Here is a 13,139-nt window from a genome sequence, read left to right on the forward strand (position 1 = left end):
AGAGGGACTCTTAAAATTCCTCTTTAAGAGGATGTCCAACGGAACAAAAATAGGGACTGAATAGGTATCATGATGACACTAAACTCATATCTTTCAATAGTAACTCTGAACATGAATGAGGTTAATGACCCCATCAAAAGGCACAGGGTGTCAGACTGGATAAAAAAGCAGGACCCATCAATTTGCGGTCTATAAGAGACTCATTTCAGACTTAAGGACACCTGCACCCTGAAAATAAAAGGTTGGAGAACCATTTACCATTCAAATGGTCCTCAAAAGACAACAGGGGTAGCCATCCTTATATCAGATAAACTAAAGTTTATCCCGAAGACTGTAGTGAGAGATGAAGAGCTACACTATATCATACATAAAGGTTCTATCCAACAAGAGGACTTAACAATCATCAATATATATGCCCCAAATGTGGGAGCTGCCAAATATGTCAATCAATTAATAGCCAAAGTTAAGACATACTTAGATAGTAATACACTTATACTTGGTGACTTCAAACTAGCACTTTATACATTCGATAGGTCTTCTAAGCACAACATCTCCAAAGAAACAAGAGTTTTAAATGATACACTGGACCAAATGGATTTCACAGATATCTACAGAACTTTACATCCAAACTCAACTGAATACACATTCTTCTCAAGTGCACATGGAACTTTCACCAGAAGAGACCACATACTGGGACACAAATCAGGTCTTAACCAATACCAAAAGATTGAGACCATCACCTGCATATTCTCAGACCATAATTCCTTGAAATTAGAACTAAATCACAAGAAGTTTGGAAGGATTTCAAACACAGGGAGGTTAAGGACCATCCTGCTAAAAGATGAAAGGGTCAACCAGGAAATTAAGGAGGAATTATTAAAAAGATTCATGGAAACTAATGAGAATGAAGATACAACCATTCAAAATTATTGGGATACAGCAGAAGCAGTCCTGAGGGGGAAATACATCGCAATACAAGCATCCATCCTAAAACTGGAAAGAACTCAAATACAAAAGCTAACCTTACACCTAAAGGAGCTCGAGAAAAAACAGCAAATAGATCCTACACCCAGCAGAAGAAGAGAGTTAATAAAGATTCGAGCAGAATTCAATGAAATAGAGACAAGAAGAACTGTGGAACAGATCAACAAAACCAGGAGTTGGTTCTTTAAAAGAATTAATAAGATAGGTAAACCATTAGCCAGCCTTATTAAAAAGAAGAGAGAGAAGACTCAAATTAATCAATTAATTAAGACTCAATTAATATGATTAATATGATTTCACATGAATGAGAAGGAAAGATCACTACCAACAAGGAAATACAAAGGATTTTAAAAACATATTATGAACAGCTATATGCTGACAAATTAGGGAATCTTTTTTTTTATTTTTTATTGATGTTCAATTTACTAACATACAGAATAACCCCCAGTGCCCGTCACCCATTCACTCCCACCCACCGCCCTCCTCCCCTTCTACCACCCCTAGTTCGTTTCCCGGAGTTAGCAGTCTTTACTTTCTGTCTCCCTTTCTGATATTTCCCACACATTTTTTCTCCCTTCCCTTATATTCCCTTTCACTATTATTTATATTCCCCAAATGAATGAGACCATATAATGTTTGTCCTTCTCCGACTGACTTACTTCACTCAGCATAATACCCTCCAGTTCCATCCACGTTGAAGCAAATGGTGGGTATTTGTCATTTCTGATAGCTGAGTAATATTCCATTGTATACATAAACCACATCTTCTTTATCCATTCATCTTTCGTTGGACACCGAGGCTCCTTCCACAGTTTGGCTATCGTGGCCATTGCTGCTATAAACATCGGGGTGCAGGTGTCCCGGCGTTTCACTGCATCTGTATCTTTGGGGTAAATCCCCAATAGTGCAATTGCTGGGTCGTAGGGCAGGTCTATTTTTAACTGTTTGAGGAACCTCCACACAGTTTTCCAGAGTGGCTGCACCAGTTCACATTCCCACCAACAGTGTAAGAGGGTTCCCTTTTCTCTGCACCCTCTCCAACATTTGTGGTTTCCTGCCTTGTTAATTTGCCCCATTCTCACCGGTGTGAGGTGGTATCTCATTGTGGTTTTGATTTGTATTTCCCTGATGGCAAGTGATGCAGAGCATTTTCTCATATGCATGTTGGCCATGTCTATGTCTTCCTCTGTGAGATTTCTCTTCATGTCTTTTGCCCATTTCATGATTGGATTGTTTGTTTCTTTGGTGTTGAGTTTGATAAGTTCTTTATAGATCTTGGAAACTAGCCCTTTATCTGATACGTCATTTGCAAATATCTTATCCCATTCTGTAGGTTGTCTTTAGTTTTGTTGACTGTATCCTTTGCTGTGCAAAAGCTTCTTATCTTGATGAAGTCCCAATAGTTCATTTTTGCTTTTGTTTCTTTTGCCTTCGTGGATGTATCTTGCAAGAAGTTACTGTGGCCGAGTTCAAAAAGGGTGTTGCCTGTGTTCTCCTCTAGGATTTTGATGGAATCTTGTCTCACATTTAGATCTTTCATCCATTTTGAGTTTATCTTTGTGTATGGTGAAAGAGAGTGGTCTAGTTTCATTCTTCTGCATGTGGATGTCCAATTTTCCCAGCACCATTTATTGAGGAGACTGTCTTTCTTCCAATGGAGAGTCTTTCCTCTTTTATCGAATATTAGTTGCCCATAAAGTTCAGGGTCCACTTCTGGGTTCTCTATTCTGTTCCACTGATCTATGTGTCTGTTTTTGTGCCAGTACCACACTGTCTTGATGACCACAGCTTTGTAGTACAACCTGAAATCTGGCATTGTGATGCCCCCAGATATGGTTTTCTTTTTAAAATTCCCCTGGCTATTCGGGGTCTTTTCTGATTCCACACAAATCTTAAAATAATTTGTTCTAACAAAAAAAAAATTGTTCTAACTCTCTGAAGAAAGTCCATGGTATTTTGATAGGGATTGCATTAAACGTGTATATTGCCCTGGGTAACATTGACATTTTCACAATATTAATTCTGCCAATCCATGAGCATGGAATATTTTTCCATCTCTTTGTGTCTTCCTCAATTTCTTTCAGAAGTATTCTATAGTTTTGAGGGTATAGATCCTTTACATCTTTGGTTAGGTTTATTCCTAGTTATCTTATGCTTTTGGGTGCAATTGTAAATGGGATTGACTCTTTAATTTCTCTTTCTTCAGTCTCATTGTTAGTGTATAGAAATGCCACTGATTTCTGGGCATTGATTTTGTATCCTGCCACGCTACCGAATTGCTGTATGAGTTCAAGCAATCTTGGGGTGGAGACTTTTGGGTTTTCTATGTAGAGTATCATGTCATCGGCGAAATGGAGAGTTTGACTTCTTCTTTGCCAATTTGAATGCCTTTAATGTCTTTTTGTTGTCTGATTGCTGAGGCTAGGACTTCCAGTACTATGTTGAATAGCAGTGGTGAGAGTGGACATCCCTGTCTTGTTCCTGATTTTAGGGGAAAGGCTCCCAGTGCTTCCCCATTGAGAATGATATTTGCTGTGGGCTTTTCATAGATGGCTTTTAAGATGTCGAGGAATGTTCCCTCTATCCCTACACTCTGAAGAGTTTTGATCAGGAATGGATGCTGTATTTTGTCAAATGCTTTCTGTGCATCCAATGAGAGGATCATATGGTTCTTGGTTTTTCTCTTGCTGATATGATGAATCACATTGATTGTTTTACGGGTGTTGAACCAGCCTTGTGTCCCAGGGATAAATCCACCTTGGTCATGGTGAATAATTTTCTTAATGTACTGTTGGATCCTATTGGCTAGTATCTTGTTGAGAATTTTTGCATCCATGTTCATCAGGGATATTGGTCTGTAATTCTCCTTTTTGGTGGGGTCTTTGTCTGGTTTTGGAATTAGGTGATGCTGGCCTCATAGAACGAATTTGGAAGTATTCCATCTCTTTCTATCTTTCCAAACAGCTTTAGGAGAATAGGTATGGTTTCTTCTTTAAACGTTTGATAAAATTCCCCTGGGAAGCCATATGGCCCTGGACTCTTGTGTCTTGGGAAGTTTTTGATGACTGCTTCAATTTCCTCCCTGGTTATTGGCCTGTTAAGGTTTTCTATTTCTTCCTGTTCCAGTTTTGGTAGTTTGTGGCTTTCCAAGAATGCGTCCATTTCTTCTAGATTGCTTAATTTATTGGCATATAGCTGTTCATAATATGTTTTTAAAATAGTTTGTATTTCCTTGGTGTTGGTAGTGATCTCTCCTTTCTCATTCATGATTTTATTAATTTGAGTCTTCTCTCTCTTCTTTTTAATAAGGCTGGCTAATGGTTTACCTATCTTATTAATTATTTCAAAGAACCAACTCCTGGTTCTGTTGATCTGTTCCACAGTTCTTCTGGTCTCGATTTCATTGAGTTCTGCTCGAATCTTTATTAACTCCCTTCTTCTCTTGGGTGTAGGATCTATTTGCTGTTTTTTCTCTAGCTCCTTTATGTGTAAGGTTAGCTTTTGTATTTGAGTTCTTTCCAGTTTTAAATGGATGCTTGTATTGCGATGTATTTCCCCCTCAGGACTGCTTTTGCTGCATCCAAAGATTTGAATTGTAATCCAGATTTTGTAACTCTGTGGGAGAGAGGACTGTTTCTGATTCTTTCTTTTGAGGTGAGGTTTTCCTTCTAGTCATTTTTCTCAGTGCAGAGTGGCCAAAAGCAAGTTGTATTGGGAAAAGGAGAAAAAGAGAGGAGAGAAAGAAGGAAAGAAAAGAGAAAGAGAAAAAAAAGGAAGAAAAAAACGAAAAAGAAAAAAAGGGAAGAAGAAGAGAAAGAAAAAGAAAGGAGAAAAAAAGGGGGGTGGGGGAAGGAAACAAATCAAAAAGCAAAACTAAACAGAACAACAACAACAAAAAAGAACCACGGGGGAGTATCTTCTGATTCTGTGTACTTTAAGTCCCTCGGCTTCCTCTAGAAGTTGTCAGTCAGTCTAGCTGGTCTTCTGGGGGAGGGGCCTGCTGTGCTGATTTTCAGGTGTTAGCAGTTGGGGGAGCTGCTGTGCCCCTGCCTGGTGCAGGGCTCAGTGGGGGTTGTTTACCCCGTGAGGCCGCAGAAGGAACAGCCCTAGTGGTGGGGCAACTCTGGAAACCTGGATTCAGCCCATGCAATAACTCCGGAGGTCTCAGTCTGCAGGGCCTGGAGGCTCCGGGGTGGGGCCGCTGATCTGCTCAGCTCGGGGCAGGAGCTTCCTCGCTGTCCTGGGCCCTCCCGGCCTCTGCCTGTCCCGGGGGAGGCGGGATCCTGGGCTGTGTTCCGTCGCCCTGTGCTCCGGAGCCTGGGCTGGTGGATTCGCGCTCCCGGGCCGCGCAGCCCCCTCCGCGGAGCCGCCGCCCGAGCACCCCGAGCTGCTCCTGGAACCGCGCAGCCCCCTCCGCATGGAGCCTCTTCCTCTGCCCGAGCCCCTCTGAGCTGCTCCCGGGGCCACGCAGCCCCCTCCGCGGAGCCCCCTCCGCATGGAGCCTCTTCCTCTGCCCGAGCCCCTCTGAGCTGCTCCTGGAACCGCGCAGCCCCCTCCGCATGGAGCCTCTTCCTCTGCCCGAGCCCCTCTGAGCTGCTCCCGGGGCCGCGCAGCCCCCTCCGCGGAGCCGCCGCCCGAACCCCTCCGAGCTGCTCTGGGTCCCGCCGGCCCCACCGTGCGCGCTACAGCCCTTAGGGAGCTCGGCGCATTCTCCTGGGCACGCAGTTGCCGTTACTGACCCGGGGAGCCCGAGGGCATCCTCGCCCTCCTGGGTCCTGCTCCAACTCCCCATGAGCCCCTTTCCCCCAGGAAGGTCGGTGCAGCTCCTGCTCCTCCAGGACGGGGCTCTCCTGTCCTGGGGACACTCGCCCCGGCCTCAGCCCGGCTCCTCGCGGGGCCCCTCCCCCTTGGAGGCCTTTGTTTCTTTATTTCTTTTTCCCTGTCTTCCTACCTTAATAAAGCACGAACTCTTCTCACTGTTGCATTCCAGGTGTTCTCTCTTTAATTATCAGGCCGAATTCATTGATTTTCAGGATGATTGGAAGGTTTTCTAGGTAATTTGGTGGAGACAGGTGATTTGGAGACCCTACTCTTCCGCCATCTTGCCCCTCCCTCCCAAATTAGGGAATCTAGAAGAAATGGACGCATTTCTGGAAAACCACAAACTATCAAAATTGAAACAGGAAAAAATAGAAAACCTGAACAGTGTGGCAGGGAGTAAATTGAATCAGGCATAAAAAAACTCCCAAGACACAAATTCCAGGGCCAGATGGCTTCCCTGGGGAATTCTATCAAACGTTTAAAGAAGACACCATACCTATTCTACTAAAGCTGTTCTGAAAGATAGAAAGAGATGGAATACTTCCAAACCTGTTCTATGAGGCCAGTATCACCTTAATTCAAAAACCAGACAAGTACCCCACCAAAAAGGAGAATTATAGGCCATATCCTTGATGAACATGTATGCAAATATTCTCAACAAGATACTAGCCAATAGGATACAACAATACAGTTAGAAGATTATTCACTCTGACCAAGTAGGATTTATCCCCGGGATGCAAAGCTGGTTCAACACTCCTAAAACAATCAATGTGATTCATCATATCAGCAAGAGAAAAACCAAGAACCATATGATCCTCTCAATAGATGCAGAGAAAGCATTTGACAAAATACAGCATCCATTTCCGATCAAAACTCTTCAGAGTGTAGGGATAGAGGGAACATTCCTCAACATCTTGAAAGCCATCTCTGAAAAGCCAACAGCAAATATTATTCTCAATGGGGAAACACTGGGAGCCTTTTCCCTAAGATCAGGATCACAAAAGGGATGTCCACTCTCACCACTGCTATCCAACATAGTACTAGAAGTCCTAGCCTCAGCAATCAGGCAACAAAAAGAAATAAAAGGCATTCAAGTTGGCAAAGAAGTCAAACTCTCCCTCTTCACCGATGACATGATACTCTACATAGAAAACCCAAAAGATTCCACCCCAAGATTGCTAGAACTCATACAGCATTTTGGCAGTGTGGCAGGATACAAAATCAATGCCCATAAGTCAGTGGCATTTCTATACAATAACAATGAGACTGAAGAAAGAGAAATTAAGGAGGCAATCCCATTTACAATTGTACCCAAAAACATAAGATACCTAGGAATAAACCTTACCAAAGAGGTAAAGAATCTATACCCTAAAAGCTACAGAACACTTCTGAAAGAAATTGAGGAAGACACAAAGAGATGGAAAAACATTCCATGCTCATGGATTGGAAGAATTAATATTGTGAAAATGTCAATGCTACCCTGGGCAATTTACACGTTTAATGCAATCCTTATCAAAATAACATGTACTTTCTTCAAAGAGTTGGAACAAACTTTTTTAAGATTTGTGTGGAATCAGAAAAGACCCCAAATAGCCAGGGGAATTTTAGAAAAGAAAACCATATCTGGGGGCATCACAATGCCAGATTTCAGGTTGTACTACAAAGCTGTGGTCATCAAGACAGTGTGGTACTGGCACAAAAACAGACACATAGATCAATGGAACAGAATAGAGAATTCAGAAGTGGACCCTCAACCTTATGGTCAACTAATATTTGACAAAGGATGAAAGACTATCCACTCTAAGAAAGACAGTCTCTTCAATAAGTGGTGCCGGGAAAATTGGACATTCACATGCAGAAGAATGAAATTAGGACACTTTCTTGCACCATACACAAAAATAAACTCAAAATGGGTGAAAGGTCTATATGTGAGACAAGATTCCATCAAAATCCTAGAGGAGAACACAGGCAACACCCTTCTTGAACTTGGCCACAGCAACTTCCAGCAAGATACATCCACGAAAGCAAGAGAAACAAAAGCAAAAATGAACTATTGGGACTTCATCAAGATAAGAAGCTTTTGCACAGCAAAAGATACAGTCAACAAAACTAAAAGACAACCTAGAGAATGGGAGAAGATATTTGCAAATGACATGTCAGATAAAGGGCTAGTATCCAACATCTATAAGCAACTTATTAAACTCAACAGCAACGAAAAAAAAAAACATCCAATCCTGAAATGGGCAAAAGACATGCACAGAAATCTCACAGAGGAATACATAGACATGGCCAACAAGTGCATGAGAAAATGATCCGCATTACTTGCCATCAGGGAAATACATATCAAAACCACAATGAGATACCACCTCACACCAATAAGAATGGGGAAAATTAACAAGTCAAGAAACAACAAATGTTGGAGAGCATGTGGAGAAAGGGGAACACTCTTGCACTGTTGGTGGGATGTGAACTCGTGTAGCCACTCTGGAAAACTCTGTGGAGGTTCCTCAAAGGGTTAAAAATAGACCTGCCCTACGACCCAGCAATTGCACTGCTGGGGATTTACCCCAAAGATACAGATGCAATGAAACGCCGGGACACCTGCACCCTGATGTTTATAGCAGCAATGTGCACAATAGCCAAACTGTGGAAGGAGCCTCAGTGTCCATCGAAAGATCAATGGATAAAATAGATGTGGTTTGTGTATACAATGAAATATTACTCAGACATTAGAAACGACAAATACCCACCATTTGCTTCGACGTGGTTGGACCTGGAGGGTATTATGCTGAGTGAAATAAGTCAATTGGAGAAAGACAAACATTATATGGTCTCATTCATTTGGGGAATATAAATAATAGTGAACGGGAATAAAGCGAAAAGGAGAAAAAATGAGTGGGAAATATAAGAAAGGGAGACCGAACGTGAGAGACTCTTAACTCTGGGAAATGAACTAGGGGTGGGAGAAGGGGAGTTGGGCAGGGGGTGGGGTTGACTGGGTGACGGGCACTGAGGGGGGCAATTGATGGGATGAGTACTGGGTGTTATTCTATATGTTGGCAAATTGAACACCAGTAAAAAATAAATTTATAAAAAAAAGTAGAAATGGAGGAGAATTTCCAAACTGTTCTATGGGAACAGCATTATCTTGATCCCAGAACCAAACACTGCACCAAAAAGGAGAATTCAGACCAATATTTCTAACAAACTGGATGCAAAAATCTCACCAACATACTGGCCAACAGCATCCAACAATGCATTAAAAGGATCATCTTCACCATCAAATGGAATTTATTCCTATGTTGCCTGGGTGGCTCAAAATCTGCAAATCATTCAATGTGAAACACCACATTAAAAAAAACAACAAAAACCTTATGATACTCTCAAATGATGCGGAAAAAAGTTTTTGACAAAATAAACTACTCTTTCTTGATTAAAAATCTCCACAGTGTAGGGATAGTCAGAACATACCTCATAGAAGGCATCTACAAAAAACTCACAGTGAAGATTTTTGTCAATGGGGGAAAACTGAGAGCTTTCCCTCTCATGTCAGGAATATGACAAAGATGTCCACTCTCGCTACTATTGTTCAACATAGTACTGGAAGTCCTAGTCTCAGCCATCAGGTAATAAGACCAAATAAAAGGCATCTGAATCTACAATGAAGAAGTTATACTCACATTATTCACAGATTACATGATTTTTTATTAGGAAAATGTAAAGGAATCCAATTCAAAATTGCTAGAACTCATGCAGGATTTCAGCAAAATGGCAGTATACAAAATTAATGCACAGAAATAATTTGCATGTCTATTCACTAACAATGAGACAGAAAGTAGAGAAATTAAAAATCAATATCACAATTGCACCAAAACCCATAAGATATATAGGAATAAACCTAATCAAGGAGACAAAAGACCTGTACTCTAAAAACGACAGAATACCAATGAAAGAAACCGAGGAAGACACAAATAAGTAGAAAAATGTTAAATTCTCATGGATTGGAAGAATAAACGTTAAAATGTCTATGCTACTTCCAGAAGTCTATACTTTCAATGAAATCCCTATCAAAATAACATTAATTTTTTTCAGAGAAATGGAATAAATAATTCTAAATTTGTATGGAATCATAAAAGACCCCAAAAGCCAGAGGAATGCTGAAAAACTTAAACAAACAAAAGCTGATGGCATTACAATGCCAGACTTCAAGTCATATGGAAAAGCTGTAATAATCAGGACACTATGGTACCAGCAAAAAACAGACACATAGGTCAATGGCACAGAATAGAGAACCCAGAAATGTACCCTCAACTCAATGGTCAACTAATCTCTGACAAAGAATGAAAGAATATCCAATGAAAAATGACAGTCTCTTCAACAAATGGTGTCTGGAAAATTGGACAGCCACATGTAGAAAAATGAGACTGAACCTTTATCTTACACCATATGCAAAAATAGTCAAAATGGATGAAAGACCTAAATATGAGACATGGATCTATCAAAATCTTAGAGGAGAAAAAAGGCAGCAACCTCTGTGATCTTGGCCACAGCAACTTCTTGCTAGACATAACTTCAAAGGCAAGGAAAACAAATGCAAAAATGAAGTATTAGGACTTTATCAAGATAAAAAGATTTTGCATAGCAAACAGTCAATAAAACCAAAAGATGAATGACAGAACGAGAAAAGGTATTTGCAAATGTTTTATTCAATAAAATCTAGTATCCATGATCTATAAAGAACTTATCAAAGTCAACACTAATACCCCAAAACCAAAAAATTCCAGTCAAGACTTGGGCAAAAGACATGAACAGATATTTTTCCAAAGAAGACATACAAATTTTCAACAGACAGATGAAAAACTGCTGAACATCAAGTAGGTATCAGGGAAATACAAATCAAAGCTACAATGAGGTACCACTTCCAAATAGTCAGAATGGGTAAAATAAGCAATTCAGGAAATGAGCGATGTTGGTGAGGATGTGGAGAAATTAGAACACTCTTACACTGTTGGTGGGAATGAGAGTTGGTGCAGCTACTGTGGAAGAAGCATGGAAGTTTCTCAAAGATTTGAAAATAGAGCTACCCTATGACACAGCAATATTTTTAAAAATTTTTTAAAATTTTTATTTATTTATGATAGTCACACACACACACACAGAGAGGCAGAGACACAGGCAGAGGGAGAAGCAGGCTCCATGCACCGGGAGCCCGATGTGGGATTCGATCCCGGGTCTCCAGGATCGTGCCCTGGGCCAAAGGCAGGCGCTAAACCACTGTGCCACCCAGGGATCACCATGACACAGCAATTGTACTACTAGTTATTTACCCAAAAGATACAAATGTAGTGAACCAAAGGGGTCCCTACATACCAATGTTTATAGTAGCAATGTCAACAATAGCCAGACTGTGGAAAAAGCCCCAATGTCAACAATAAGCAGACTGTGGAAAGAGCACAAATGTCCATTGACAGACAAATGGTAAAGATGAGTGGTATGTAAAACGGAATACTACTCAGCTGTCAAAAATGAAATCTTTCCATTTGCAATGATGTGTATGACATTAGAGGGTATTTTGCTAAGTCAAATTAGTGAATCAGAGAAAGACAAATATATAATTTCACTCATATGTGGAATTTAAGAAGTAATGATGAATCACTGAATTCAACCTCTGAAATTAATAATACACTGTAAGCTAATTAATTTAATTTAAATTTAAAATAAATATAATCAATTTTTAAAAATGAAAATAAATAAAATTTGTCATTTTGAAACTCCGTCGTGTGCCTGAGATAAAAATGTTTGGTCACAGTCCAGCTGAACACAGTGTTCTGAAAGAAACTTCAGAGATAGGAGTGATTGACTGCTTTTCTGAGTGTTCACTGAGGAATGGGGATCTGCAAGGTTTCAGCTCTGAGGCCAGAGAGCTGTGCATCATGATATTCATCTAGCCCATTGTCCTAAAAACGTTCAGGGAGGAAACAGTACCACATAGTGGAATCATGAGATGCTTCCCTGTGTCTGCTCAGGAAGATGCATTTGCAATAGCACAGGTGAACCTGGGAATCAATGTAAGAGGACTTTCCCCCTGAAAACCAGGAGGAAAGCAGGCTTATTACATTTTCACTGATCATAGAGGGCTGCAAAGCTTCAGCTGCAAAGCTTCAGCTCTTGGGGAAATTGATATTTAGAATTCTTTGTGGTTTTTAAATTTTTTTGTCATTTCAGTATTATTTTTTCAGTTATTTTCTTACTTTTTCAATTTTTGTTAACTTTTATTTCTTATACTTAACATATATATTTATTTTTCTTTTCATTATATATATGTATGTTTGCAGAACAAACCACACTTAGGATCTAGTTTTTTTTTGTTTGTTTTTTTTTTTCTGTCTTTGGTGGGGTTTTTTTTTTGTTTGTTTGTTTCTTTTTTTCTATTGTTATTGTTGTTTTCTGTCCTTCTTTCTTCTTTTATTTTCTGGAGAAAGTGATAAGACTGAGAAATTCATCCCAAAAGAATGAACAGGAGGTAGTACTCACTGCAAGAGATTTAATCACCATGAATATAAGTAAGATGTCTGAACTAGAATTTGAAACAGTGATTGTCAAGATACTATCTAGGCTTAAAATAAACATAGAAGTCACTAGAGAATCCCTTACTGTAGAAATAAAAAAACTAGGGGTGCCTCAGTTGGTTAAGCATCTGCCTTTGGCTCAGGTAATGATTGGGATTGAGATCCCTGCTCGGCTGGGAGTCTGCTTCTATATCTCCCTCTACTCCTCCCCCCTGCTAATGCTTGCTCTCTCACATTCTTTCTCTCAAATAAATAAATAAAATCTTTAAAAAAATAGAAATAAAAGAACTAAAACCTAGTCATGCCAAAATTAAAAATGCTATTACAGAGATGCAGTCCCAAGTGGAGGCTATAAACACAATGATGAATGAGGTAGAGGAGTGAGTTAGTGATATAGAAGATAAAATGTTGGAAAATAAGCTGAAAAGAAGAGAAAAAGAAAACTATTAAATTATGAAGGGAGATTTAGAAATCTCAGCTATTCCATAAAGTGAAATAATATCTGAATAAAACATGTCCCAGAAGATGAGGAGCAAGAGAATGAGGTAGAAGGTTCATTTGAACAAATTATAGCTGAGAACTTTCTTAATCTGTGGAAGGTAAAAGGCATTCAAGTCCAGGAGGCACAGGGAACTCCTCTCATAATCAATAAAAATAGGTCGGCACTCTGACACATAATCGTTAAATTTGCAAACTTCAAAGATAAACAGAAATTCTTGAATGCAGTTCAAGAAAAGTGGTCCTTAACCTACAAAGGTAGACACA

The 13,139-nt window shown here is 40.0% G+C and overlaps 1 protein-coding gene across 3 annotated transcripts in view; it reads right to left on the minus strand.

The window, feature by feature from the left end:
- The window catches only part of CYLC1 (cylicin 1), a 110,840-nt gene that overhangs the window by 77,143 nt on the left and 20,558 nt on the right, over positions 1-13,139 (minus strand). The window lies entirely within an intron of this gene.

This window comes from Canis aureus, chromosome X (genome assembly GCF_053574225.1).
Source record: "Canis aureus isolate CA01 chromosome X, VMU_Caureus_v.1.0, whole genome shotgun sequence".
In the NCBI taxonomy this organism is placed as follows: domain Eukaryota; kingdom Metazoa; phylum Chordata; class Mammalia; order Carnivora; family Canidae; genus Canis; species Canis aureus.